Source organism: Arachis duranensis, chromosome 2 (assembly GCF_000817695.3).
Source record: "Arachis duranensis cultivar V14167 chromosome 2, aradu.V14167.gnm2.J7QH, whole genome shotgun sequence".
In the NCBI taxonomy this organism is placed as follows: domain Eukaryota; kingdom Viridiplantae; phylum Streptophyta; class Magnoliopsida; order Fabales; family Fabaceae; genus Arachis; species Arachis duranensis.
Genome location: NC_029773.3, coordinates 64,254,025 through 64,265,119, shown reverse-complemented (window position 1 = coordinate 64,265,119; position 11,095 = coordinate 64,254,025).

Genomic DNA, 11,095 nt, shown 5'->3' with positions numbered 1-11,095 from the left:
GCACGTCCAGGGTCTGGCGTGCCACACCTCTTTGTGAGTGAGTGGTTCCTCTATTTGGCGTGCCAGTCATGAACTCAAGCGGCACGCCCCAATGCTTCTTTGCCCTCTGAATGACTTGGCATGCCACGCCTGGTTGCTCAAGTGGCACGCCTAAGTGAAGAATAGTGAGTGGCGTGCCACGCCTTCGATACCAAGTGGCACGCCCCATGTAATTGGCCTCTTTCATCCTCTCTAGAAACTTGTACCAGCGTGCCACGCCTGAAGGTTGGCGTGCCACGTCCATGATCTTGTCATGTTCCAGTAGTTGGCGTGCCATGCCTTGGCCTTCAAGTGGCACGCCATAGTGACATGCTCGGGTTGGCATGCCACGCCTTTGACACCAAGTGGCACGCCCAGTCCTTGCTTTTGTTATCTTTGTGCATTGGCATGCCATGCCTGGTTGCTCAAGTGGCACGCCTAAGTGAGGTTGAGAGGTTGGCGTGCCACGCCTTCGACTTCAAGTGGCACGCCCAGTCTTCAATTGCCTTCAGCCCCTTCTCTGGATCATTGTACCAGCGTGCCATGCCATACTGCTCAAGTGGCATGCCCATGCATTTGTACACTCTTCAAGCTTGGCGTGCCACGTCTGGGTTCTCAAGTGGCACGCCCAAGTGACTTCTTGGAGCTGGCGTGCCACGCCTTTGACACCAAATGGCACGCCATAGTGGAGGTTCTTCTTGAGATGGTGAGTTGGTGTGCCACGCCCCTTTGCTCAAGTGGCACGCCCATAGTAGTTGATAGGTCAGGCGTGCCACGCCCAACCTGGCGTGCCACGCCCTTTTGTGTCCTCCATTTTGCTCTATGGAATTTTGTACTAGCGTGCCACGCCCAGTCCCTGGCGTGCCACGCCCATACATTTGTGCTTGGACTTCTTCTATGGACTTTAGTACTGGCGTGCCATGCCTAGCTCCTAGCGTGCCACGCCAGTGTATTTTTGTGGCGTTTGCTCCCAAGTGGCACGCCAGTTTCACACGCCTAGCTTTTTGTTTGTCTTCTTCCCATTTTTGATGCCCTTTTTCACCTGAAATTCAGTATAACTCATCTCAAAGTAGTGTACCATAATATTCATCAAATAATGCATGAATTGTACTGATCAAATGAGATTTATGCTCTTTTATGGTCTTCTTTATGAAAGAAAGAAGGATAGATGATGCAAGTCATCACAACACCAAACTTAAGCTTTTCTTGTCCCAAGCAAATCAATGTGAGTAAACCTTTATATCTTGAGGCCTTGGCTTCGAATGATTGCAATACAACTAAGAGTAAAACTAAGTGTCCAACACATGTATGAATGTTTTAATTATCATGCAAAGCTCTTGGATCCTTGAGGGTCTCTTCAGGTATAGGCTTCAGGGGTCCTTTCTATTGATTGTTACCTTGAAGTAGTAAGGATTGTTTTGCTTTCTTGACCACGATTCTAAGTGTTTTATCTCAAGAAAACCCTTTAATTAGGCTTTCAATTAGCACTCCCAAACCAGTTGGTTTTAGGGTACTGGGTGTTGAGACACCCCTAAGAATTTACTTGCCCAGGTCTCTTCTTGACACATCTTCACCACAAGCATCAACTAGGATCATTAATTCCCTTATTTGAGCTTTTTAATGTTTTTTTTTCTATCCCAGTAGTTGATGCTCAGAGCCTTGGGCCTTTATTGCTTACTACCTCTTGGTTCTATGGATATTCAAGGAACACCCCTTGGTCTTCCTTTGTTATACCTTCTAGGACTAGTTGCTCCCCATGACTCATTTTCTTTTTAGTTCATCCAAGGTTCTACACTCAGTTTCTTGTTTCTTAGTTTGCTTGATGATTCCTCTTGGCCTTGGTCTCTCTTATTGTTTTTTCACAACTCACAGTAACTCTTATTGTGACAAGCTCTACTTTTATTTAAGTTGATGACGACTTGAAATACATGACATTTTCTTTCTTGTAAAAAAAAACTCATAAAGACTTCAAACAAGAATTAAAAGCTAAGCATAAAACATAAACTATCCTAGCATGATTATTTAAGAAGTAAATAAAGCAAAGGCTTAAACATAATTCAGAAATTGGAAAGTGTCAACCATGGGACTCAACAACCTTGAGCAGCTTCATCTTTAGTTCATTGGCCCCTTCCCTTTGTCCTTCTTCTTGGGAGGGGACGAGCCACCTTCATCTGGCTTGGAGGAACCTTCTTTTGCTTTGGTATCCTTGGACTTGGACTTCCAGAATCCTAACCTTCTCATGTAGGATTTCACATTCTCCTTGTGTTGGTATGCTATTTCTTCTTGTCTTGAGCTGAGTTCCTCCAATTTTTGCATATAAGTGGGGTAATTGGGGTTCATGTTAGCCACTGTGTTGCACAGGTAGCTCAACTTTATTTGTGCATAGCCATCATATTCTCCTCTGGCCACAGTCCTTGCTTCATAAAGGTGTCTGAATTCAGCAAGGCTCCCAATTTATTGTAGTTGTCGTTCCAAAATCATTCCTAGGATGCCTTGCATCTCTCTCCAGTTAATCTGATCTTGCTGTTCCTTGAGGTTCTCAAAGCCCCCTTGGAGTTGCTGAATGTTCTGGTTGACTTGGCTCCATTATTGTTGTTGAGTCTCCTTGAATTGATTGACATCTTCCCTCAAGTGGTGTAGGTCTCCCTTCATTTGGTGTACATCTCCTTGCAATTGTTCCCAGTTGAATCCCTCTGGAAATTATTGATATTGGTAGTACGGTGGTGGTTGAAGAGCCAGGAAGTGAGGTTGCTCTTCTACCTCTTCCTCTGCTTGTTGTTGTTGTGGTTCATGAGCATGAGCTCTTTGTTCTCTAGCCCAGTTGAGTGGGTGGACAACCACCACTTTGGCCATCATTTTGGCAGTTATGAACTTGTCTTGCTTCACAAGCACTTCATTAATGATCTTTTCAACTCCAGCCTCATCATATAGCCTCTGTATAATGCTGGGAAATGCCAACCTTGTGTTGTCATTGGTGCTTTTCAGCACTTTGTTGATGTTGTTGGCAATCATCTCCCCCGCGTTGATGTTTTCTCCTTTCATGATGCTGTAGATGAGCACAGCTCTTTCCTTGGTCACCTATGAAGTATTGGATGTGGGGATTAGGGACCTCCTCACAAACTTTAGCTACCCTCTAGCTTGAGGGCTCAAATCTCTTCTCCTCAATTTGTTGGGTATCCCATCCTTGTCATTTATCCAACGCACATTCATCACGTAAATTTCACTTAGGATCTCCTCAAACCCAGGGTTTTGCTGTTTCATTCTCTCTTTATAGCTCCGAGTGGAGTTTTTTCTCTTCACCATTAGCATTCTCTCTATGCTAGAGGGGCTATAGTCAATGGACTTCCCCCTTACATAGCTAATGTAGCCGTATTGTTGCCCTGGTTGAGGCACTGCGTTGGCATAGAATTCCCTCACCAAGCTTTCTACCACTTTTCTTGGTGGGTTGCATAAGAGTGACCAACCCCTATTGTCGATCTCCACTTTGATTTCAATATGTTCATTCCTCCCTAGTTGAAACCCAACTTCTGGAATGATTTCCCTCTCACTCACCCAACCATAGAATTGGTTTTGGTTGAATGCAGAGAGGAACTTATAGTCATTAAAAGAGCTTGAGGATCTAGAGGTTGGTTCCTTGGTTTTTCTTTTCTTTGAGGCTGAGCTTTTTGGTGGTGCCATTAGGTTGGGAGAGTGTGCTTGAAGTTGTAAAAAAAAATGGGGGTTGAAAGAAAGAAAAGGCAAAACAAGGTTTTGCTCCAACACCAAACTTAGGACTTGATTGTCCCAATCAAGAAAAAAAAAGAGAAAGTAAGGGATGAGAGATAGTAGAAGATGAGAAGAGAAGTGATAGTGAGGGGTATAGGAATTGTTGAAGTAGGAGAGGAGATGGGGGTGGAGCTTTTATAATGGGTGGATGGTGTGGTTGGAATGGTGGGAAATAAAAAAGGGTTAAATGTTTTCCCACTTTGGGAAGTGGCGCCTAGCGTGGGAAGAGGCGCCAACTCTTTTCTCACAGTGTCTTCTGCGTGTGTCAAGTTCCAAAGTGCAAGTACACTTTGACTTCCTTGTTTTGTGAGTTGTTTACCATGTGGGCCCCATCTTCTCTCCAGAAATTGAAACTGAACCCATTAGTAATGACAAAAGAACCCCTTCACGTTCCTTCTCATCAAGAATGAATTGGATTGCAACTGATGGGTGTCCCTTGGGACACCAAACTTAATTCTTTGGCATCTTAATAAATTGGTTTCATCATTGTGTATTTAATGTGTTCATAAGAGTGGAATAATATCAAACTTTTCATTTTCTTTTGATTCCAATTCTTCTGAACTCATTAAACCACGTTCATGTCTGTACCCAAAGCATTAAGTGCTTTCAAATTGGGTGACTTGGGCTGCTATGTGATCCTTGGTGGTGGTCACACCAAACTTAATCTCTGGGCTTACTCTTCAAAATCAAACTATTAATTGTTTGTAAGCCTAGATTAAGTGGTGAGAGGCCACACCAAACTTAGCACTTTAGCTAGTTCTCAGCCCATTCATTCATCATTAGTTATGCATTCATCAAGTTGCAATTCCCAAGTAGAAAGAAATAAGAGAGTGTAAAGAAAATCTAGCTATCAAAGCTAATATCAAACTTTCTAATCTACAATTGTAAACTAATCCTAATTACCGAAAATTAAACTATCTAAAGCAATAGAATTTAAGCTACTTCTAAGAAAAGTAATTAAATCAAAAAGGATAAAGTGTTGGGGTACCTCCCAACAAGTGCTTCTTTATTGTCATTAGCTTGACATTCCTTCTTCTTTAGCTGAGCTTGTAGCTCACTCTCTGCTCCTCCAAGGAGCCTCCCAAGTAGTGTTTGAGTCTATGGCCATTGACAGAAAAAGTTCTCAGAGTCTTGTCCTCCATGAGCTCCACATGACCATAGGGAAACACTTTGAGTATGGTGAAAGGTCCTGACCATTGAGACTTGAGTTTTCCAGGGAAGAACTTGAGTCTTGAGTTGTAGAGTAACACCTTCTGTCCTTCAGTAAACTCCCTTCTTGCTATCTTTTGGTCATGCCACCTTTTTGTGTTCTCTTTGTAGATTTTTGCATTCTCATATGCTTGATTTCTAAACTCTTCCAGCTCATTGAGTTGCATTAATCTCTTTTCTCCAGCAGCTTGCTCATCAAAATTTAGTAGTTTTAGAGCCCAGAAGGCTCTGTGCTCCAGTTCAACTGGCAAGTGGCAAGCTTTGCCGAATACCAGTTGGTATGGTGACATCCCAATGGGGGTCTTGAAGGCTGTTCTGTAGGCCCATAGAGCATCGTCTAGATTCTTAGACCAGTCCTTTACCGAGCTTCCAACAGGTTTTTTGAGGATTTATTTTAGCTCTCTGTTGGAGATATCGGCTTGCCCGTTGGTCTGTGGGTGGTATGGAGTTGCCACTTTGTGCTTTACTCCATATCTGAGAAGCAGTGTCTCAAGTTGTTTATTGCAGAAATGTGTCCCTCCATCACTAATGAGAGCTCTGGGAACTCCAAATCTACTGAAGATGTTCCTTCTCAAGAAGCTTATCACAACCTTGTTGTCATTTGTTGCAGTGGCTATGGCTTCTACCCACCTTGAAACATAATCAACAACCACTAATATGTAGCTATTTGAGTAGGAGGTTGGGAAGGGTCCCATGAAATCAATTCCCCATACATCAAAAAGCTCCAGCTCTAGTATGTATTGCTGTGGCATCTCATTCCTCCTGGTTAGATTACCAGCTCTTTGACATTCATCACACCTTGACACCATTTCCTTGGCATCCTTAAACATTGTTGGCCAGTAAAATTCGGATTGGAGCACTTTTGCTGCTGTCCTTTCTCCATTAAAGTGACCTCCATATACTAACCCATGGCACTGCCATAACACTTCCTGTCCTTCTTTATGGGATATACACCTTCTTAGGACTCTATCAGTACACTTTTTGAACAAATAAGGGTCATCCCAGATGTAGTGTTGGCATCCTTGATTAGCTTCCTCCTCATGTGCTTATTGATGTTAGTTGGTAGCTCCCCAATAGCCTTGAAGTTAGCTATGTCTGCAAACCAAGGGGCTACTCGAATCATCATCAATTGTTCATCAGGAAAGCTTTCATTTACTGCTACTTGCTGCATTTCTTCTTCTTGTGGGATCCTTGAGAGGTGGTCAGCTACCTTGTTCTCTGCTCTGCTCCTATCTTTAATCTCGATATCAAATTCTTGGAGCAGCAAGATCTACCTTATTAGTCTGGGTTTAGATTCTTGTTTGGTAAGCAAATATTTAAGTGCTGCATGATCAGTGAACACAATTACTTTTGAGCCAATGAGATATGATCTAAACTTATCAAAAGCAAAAACTATGGCTAAAAGTTCTTTCTCCGTGGTGGTATAGTTCCTTTGATTCTCATTAAGGATCTTGCTAGCATAGTAAATAACATGTACTAGCTTGTCTTTCCTCTATCCTAAAACAGCACCAACAGCAAAACCAGATGCATCACATATTAGTTCAAAGGGAAGATCCCAGCTTGGTGGTGCTATAATAGGTGCAGAGGAGAGTTTCTTTTTGAGTTCATCAAAGGCTACCATGCACTCTCTATCAAAAACAAAAGGAGTATTTGAGACAAGTAGGTTGCTAAGGGGTTTTGCAATCTTTGAAAAATATTTAATAAACCTCCTATAGAACCCAGCGTGTCCCAAGAAGCTTCTGATTGCTTTGACATTGCAAGGTGGAGGTAATTTTTCAATTACTTCCAGTTTTGCCTTGTCTACTGCTATACTATCTTTTGAAATCTTGTGACCAAGAACCACCCCTTCACTCACCATAAAATGGCACTTCTCCCAGTTTAAAACCAAGTCGGTCTCTTGACACCTTTTAAGCACAAGAGCAAGATGGTACAAACAATTAGAATATGAGTTCCCAAACACAGAGAAGTCATCCATAAATACTTCTATGAACTTCTCAATCATATCTGAAAAAATGGAGAGCATGCACCTTTAGAATGTTGCAGGTGTATTGCACAATCCAAAGGGCATTCTCGTATAAGCAAAAACACCATATGGACAAGTAAATAAAGTTTTTTCCTGATCCTTGGGGCCTACAAAAATTTGGTTGTAGCCCGAATATCCATCCAGGAAACAATAATACTCGTGTCCTGCCAATCTCTCAAGCATCTGGTCCATGAAGGGTAGGGGAAATTGATCCTTCCGGGTGGCTTCATTAAGTTTTCGGTAATTAATGCACATACGCCATCTGGTCACCGTCCTTGTGGGTATCAATTCATTCTTCTCATTTGCCACAACAGTGATCCCTCCCTTCTTAGGGACTACTTGCACCGGGCTTACCTAAGGGCTGTCTGAGATGGGATAGATTACTCCTGCTTGCCATAATTTCAGCATTTTTTTCTGAACCACTTCAGTCATAGTTGGGTTCAACCTCCTTTGTTGCTATCTTGAGGGTTTGGCATCCTCTTCAAGTAAGATTTTATGCATGCACATTGAAAGACTGATCCCCTTTAAATCTGCAAGTGTCCAGCCTATGGCATCCTTGTGTTGTCTCAGCACTTGGATAAGTTCCTCTTCTTGTTCCTTACTCAGACTTGAATTTATGATTATTGGGTGAGTGTTGTTGGCACCCAGATATGCATACTTTAAGCTAGGTGGTAAGGCTTTCAGCTCTAGTTTTGGTGACTCTGCATCTTTGTTGTCTGTGGTGGTTGGCATGATTGAGTTCCTCATGGTTGCTTGTGGTAGTTTTCCATTTGGTGCTTGCTCCATCTCAATGCTTTCTCCACATTGTTCTTCTCCCATGACTTCTTGAACTATCTGTTCCATAGTGTCTATCAGCATGCATTCTCCTATGGATTTCTTGGGGTAACTCATTGCTTTAAAGACGTTGAAGACCATTTTCTCTTCATGCAATCTCAAGACTAGTTCCCCTTTTTGCACATCAATGATGGCTCCAGCAATAGCTAGAAATGGTCTTCCTAGGATGATTGACGTGTTGGCCTCTTCTTCCATGTCCAGCACAACAAAATCAGCAGGGAAGATGAATTCTCCTACTTTCACTAGCAAGTCTTCCACCACCCCATGTTGAAACTTAAATGTTCTGTTAGCCAATTGGAGTGCCATTCTTGTTGGCTTGGCTTCCTCAATCTTCATCCTTCTCATCATGGTTAGGGACATAAGATTTATGCTAGCTCCCAAATCACACAAAGCTTTCTCAATAGTGATGTCCCCTATGATGCAGGGAATTTGAAAACTTCTTAGGTCTTTCAACTTTTGAGGTAGCTTCTTCTGTATGATGGTGCTACATTCCTCAGTCAATACTATGGTTTCCTTTGTCTCCCAGTTCCTCTTTTTGGTTATAAGCTCCTTTAAGAACTTGGCATAGAGTGGCATTTGTTCTAATGCCTCAGCAAACGGTATGTTGATTTAGAGCCTCTTAAAGATCTCTAGGAACTTAGAGAACTGGCCATCCTTCCCATTTTTTCTCAGTCTTTGTGGGTATGGTGCCTTTGGCACATAGGGCTTCAAGATTGGTTTTGCTTGGGGTGAAGTTAGGATCTCCCTTTCATCCTCGTTCCCATGCTTTGATGCAACCTCTTCATGATTATCTTTGTTTAGGGTTCCTTCCTCTACAACCTTCCCACTTCTTAGAGTTATGGCTTTACATTCCCCTCTTGGGTTAGCCATGGTATCACTGGGAAATGTGTGTGTGGGAAGTCGGATTTGCTTGGACAAAATTCCCACTTGTGCTTCCAACTTTGAGATTACTGCACCTTGATTTTTCAGATTTGACATGTATTCCTCTTGATTAGCATCTATCCTTTTGTCAGTTTGTGCTTGTCTATCCATGAGGGAGGAGACTGCTCCTAAACTCTGGGATGACAGTTGTGCTATTGCAGCCTCCATCCTCTCAAAGTTGCTCTTGATTTCGCATGGTTGCATAATTAAGGATGGTTCATCTTGATTGAGGTTGTTGTGTATGGGTTGGTTATTATGGTATTATGTGTTTTATGAGTTATGGTAGGGTCTATGGTTCCCTGTTTGATGGTTGGGGTTGTGGTTTAATTGATTTCCCCACCCAAAGTTTGGGTAGTTCTTCCAACCTTGGTTGTATGTCTTAGAGTGTGGGTCATATGGTGTTCTGGATGAATTGTGCACATAATTAGCTTGTTCCCAGTCACCTTCAGATTCTGATGCATTCCCTTCTTGTTGAGGAGTTTGGTCTTGGATGACTGAGGATTGGTTGGCCTCCATCCTCTTGGTTAAGGCTGCTATTTGTGCTGCAATTGCCTTGTTCTGAGCTAACAAAGCATCTACAGAATTGAGTTCTAGCACTCCCTTCTTCTGAGTCCTTTCTGAGGCATAGAAATACTCATTTTTAGCTACAGTCTCAATGACATCTATGGCCTCTTTAATTGTTTTTTTTTGTTGAGTGAGCCTCCTGAAGAATGATCCACTGCCTTCTTTGCTTCATAGGATAGTCCCTCATAAAAGATATGTAGTTGTACACACTCATTGAACATTTTTGGTGGGCATCTTCTTGTCAGATCTTTGAATCTCTCCCAGGCCTCATAGAGTGTTTCTCCATCTTGTTGTCTGAAAGTTTGCACCTCAGCTCTTAGCCTATTGATTCTTTGTGGAGGGTAGAATCTTACAAGGAATCTATTTATGACCTCCTCCCATGTAGTTAGGCTATCCTTGGAGAATGATTCTAACCACTTTGCTGCCTTATCTCTGAGTGAGAAAGGAACAAGAGTAGTTTATAGATGTCAGCGTGTACCTCGTTGGACTTTACAATATCACATATCCTCAAGAATGTGCTGAGATGTTGATTAGAGTCTTCTTTGGCACTTCCTCCATATGAGCAATTATTCTAAACAAGTGTGATGAGCTGAGGCTTCAGCTCAAAATTATTGGCATGAATTGTCGGCTTTAGGATGCTGCTGCCATAATTTCCTGGATTTGTGTTGATGTAGGAGCCTAAGACTCTCCTCTCTTGCCCATCATGATTGACTGGGCCTACTCTGGCATGATTATGAACTTCTCCCTCATGGTGATTCTCCATATTCTCCTCCATGTTTGTTTCAAAATACTCTTCCTCTTCCTCAGCACCAACGACTCTCTTCCCTCTTGCTTCCCTCTTTAATCTAAGGAAGGTCCTCTCAGGTTCAGAATCAAAGAAAGTTGAAGCCCCGCTTCTCCTACCTGTCATACAACCAATCAAGGCAAAAGCAAGAAAGAAAAAAATTGGATGAAGAAATTACTATTGTTAGAGTAGTTGTTAGTGTGAGTGGTGCAATTGATCAAATAGTTAGAAGAGTGGAAATATGGACACTAAATAAGATAATCAAAGAAGAAGGAAATTGTTCATACCCTGGGTCGAGCTGGCCGACCCGGGATGTTCTACAGATAAAGCGACCGACCTTTTCAGGTCAGGACAACCCGACCTCTTTCTTAAAGAGCTCGGCTAAGTCACCAGCAAAGCCCAAAGAAGGGCCCAAATAGAGGAACATGCCCCAAATCCTAAGGGAGCCCAAGCCTACAGAGAGAAGGGCGGTTCCCTTGAAGATAAGATGACCTCACTTGAAGATAAGATAAAGATAAGATAAGATAACTAACTTATCTTATCTAAGAAGGTCATTCTACGCCATTATAAATACACTGGAGTACCCAGGTATAACTCATACTCTGATTCTACTCAATACCTGCTTAATACCCTTGCTAACTTAAGCATCGGAGTCCCTTGCAGGTACCCCCCACCCTCCAGGGATGAAGGATCAGCACCATCACCAAGTCGGACACAACAACCCCGACCAGCACAGAAGATCTCATCCGAGATCGACCCACAGTTTCAGGTAACCCTCGGAACATTGGTGCCATTGCCGGGGAGCTTGGAAGTTGTTCCGAGGGTTACCTGAAACTAGAGGTCAATCTCGAACGAGATCTTTGATGAGCGGATAATTTGTACGCTTTTTGGCATTATTTTTAGTATGTTTTTAGTATGTTTTAGTTAGTTTTTAGTATATTTTTATTAGTTTTTAGTTAAAATTCACTTTTCTGGAC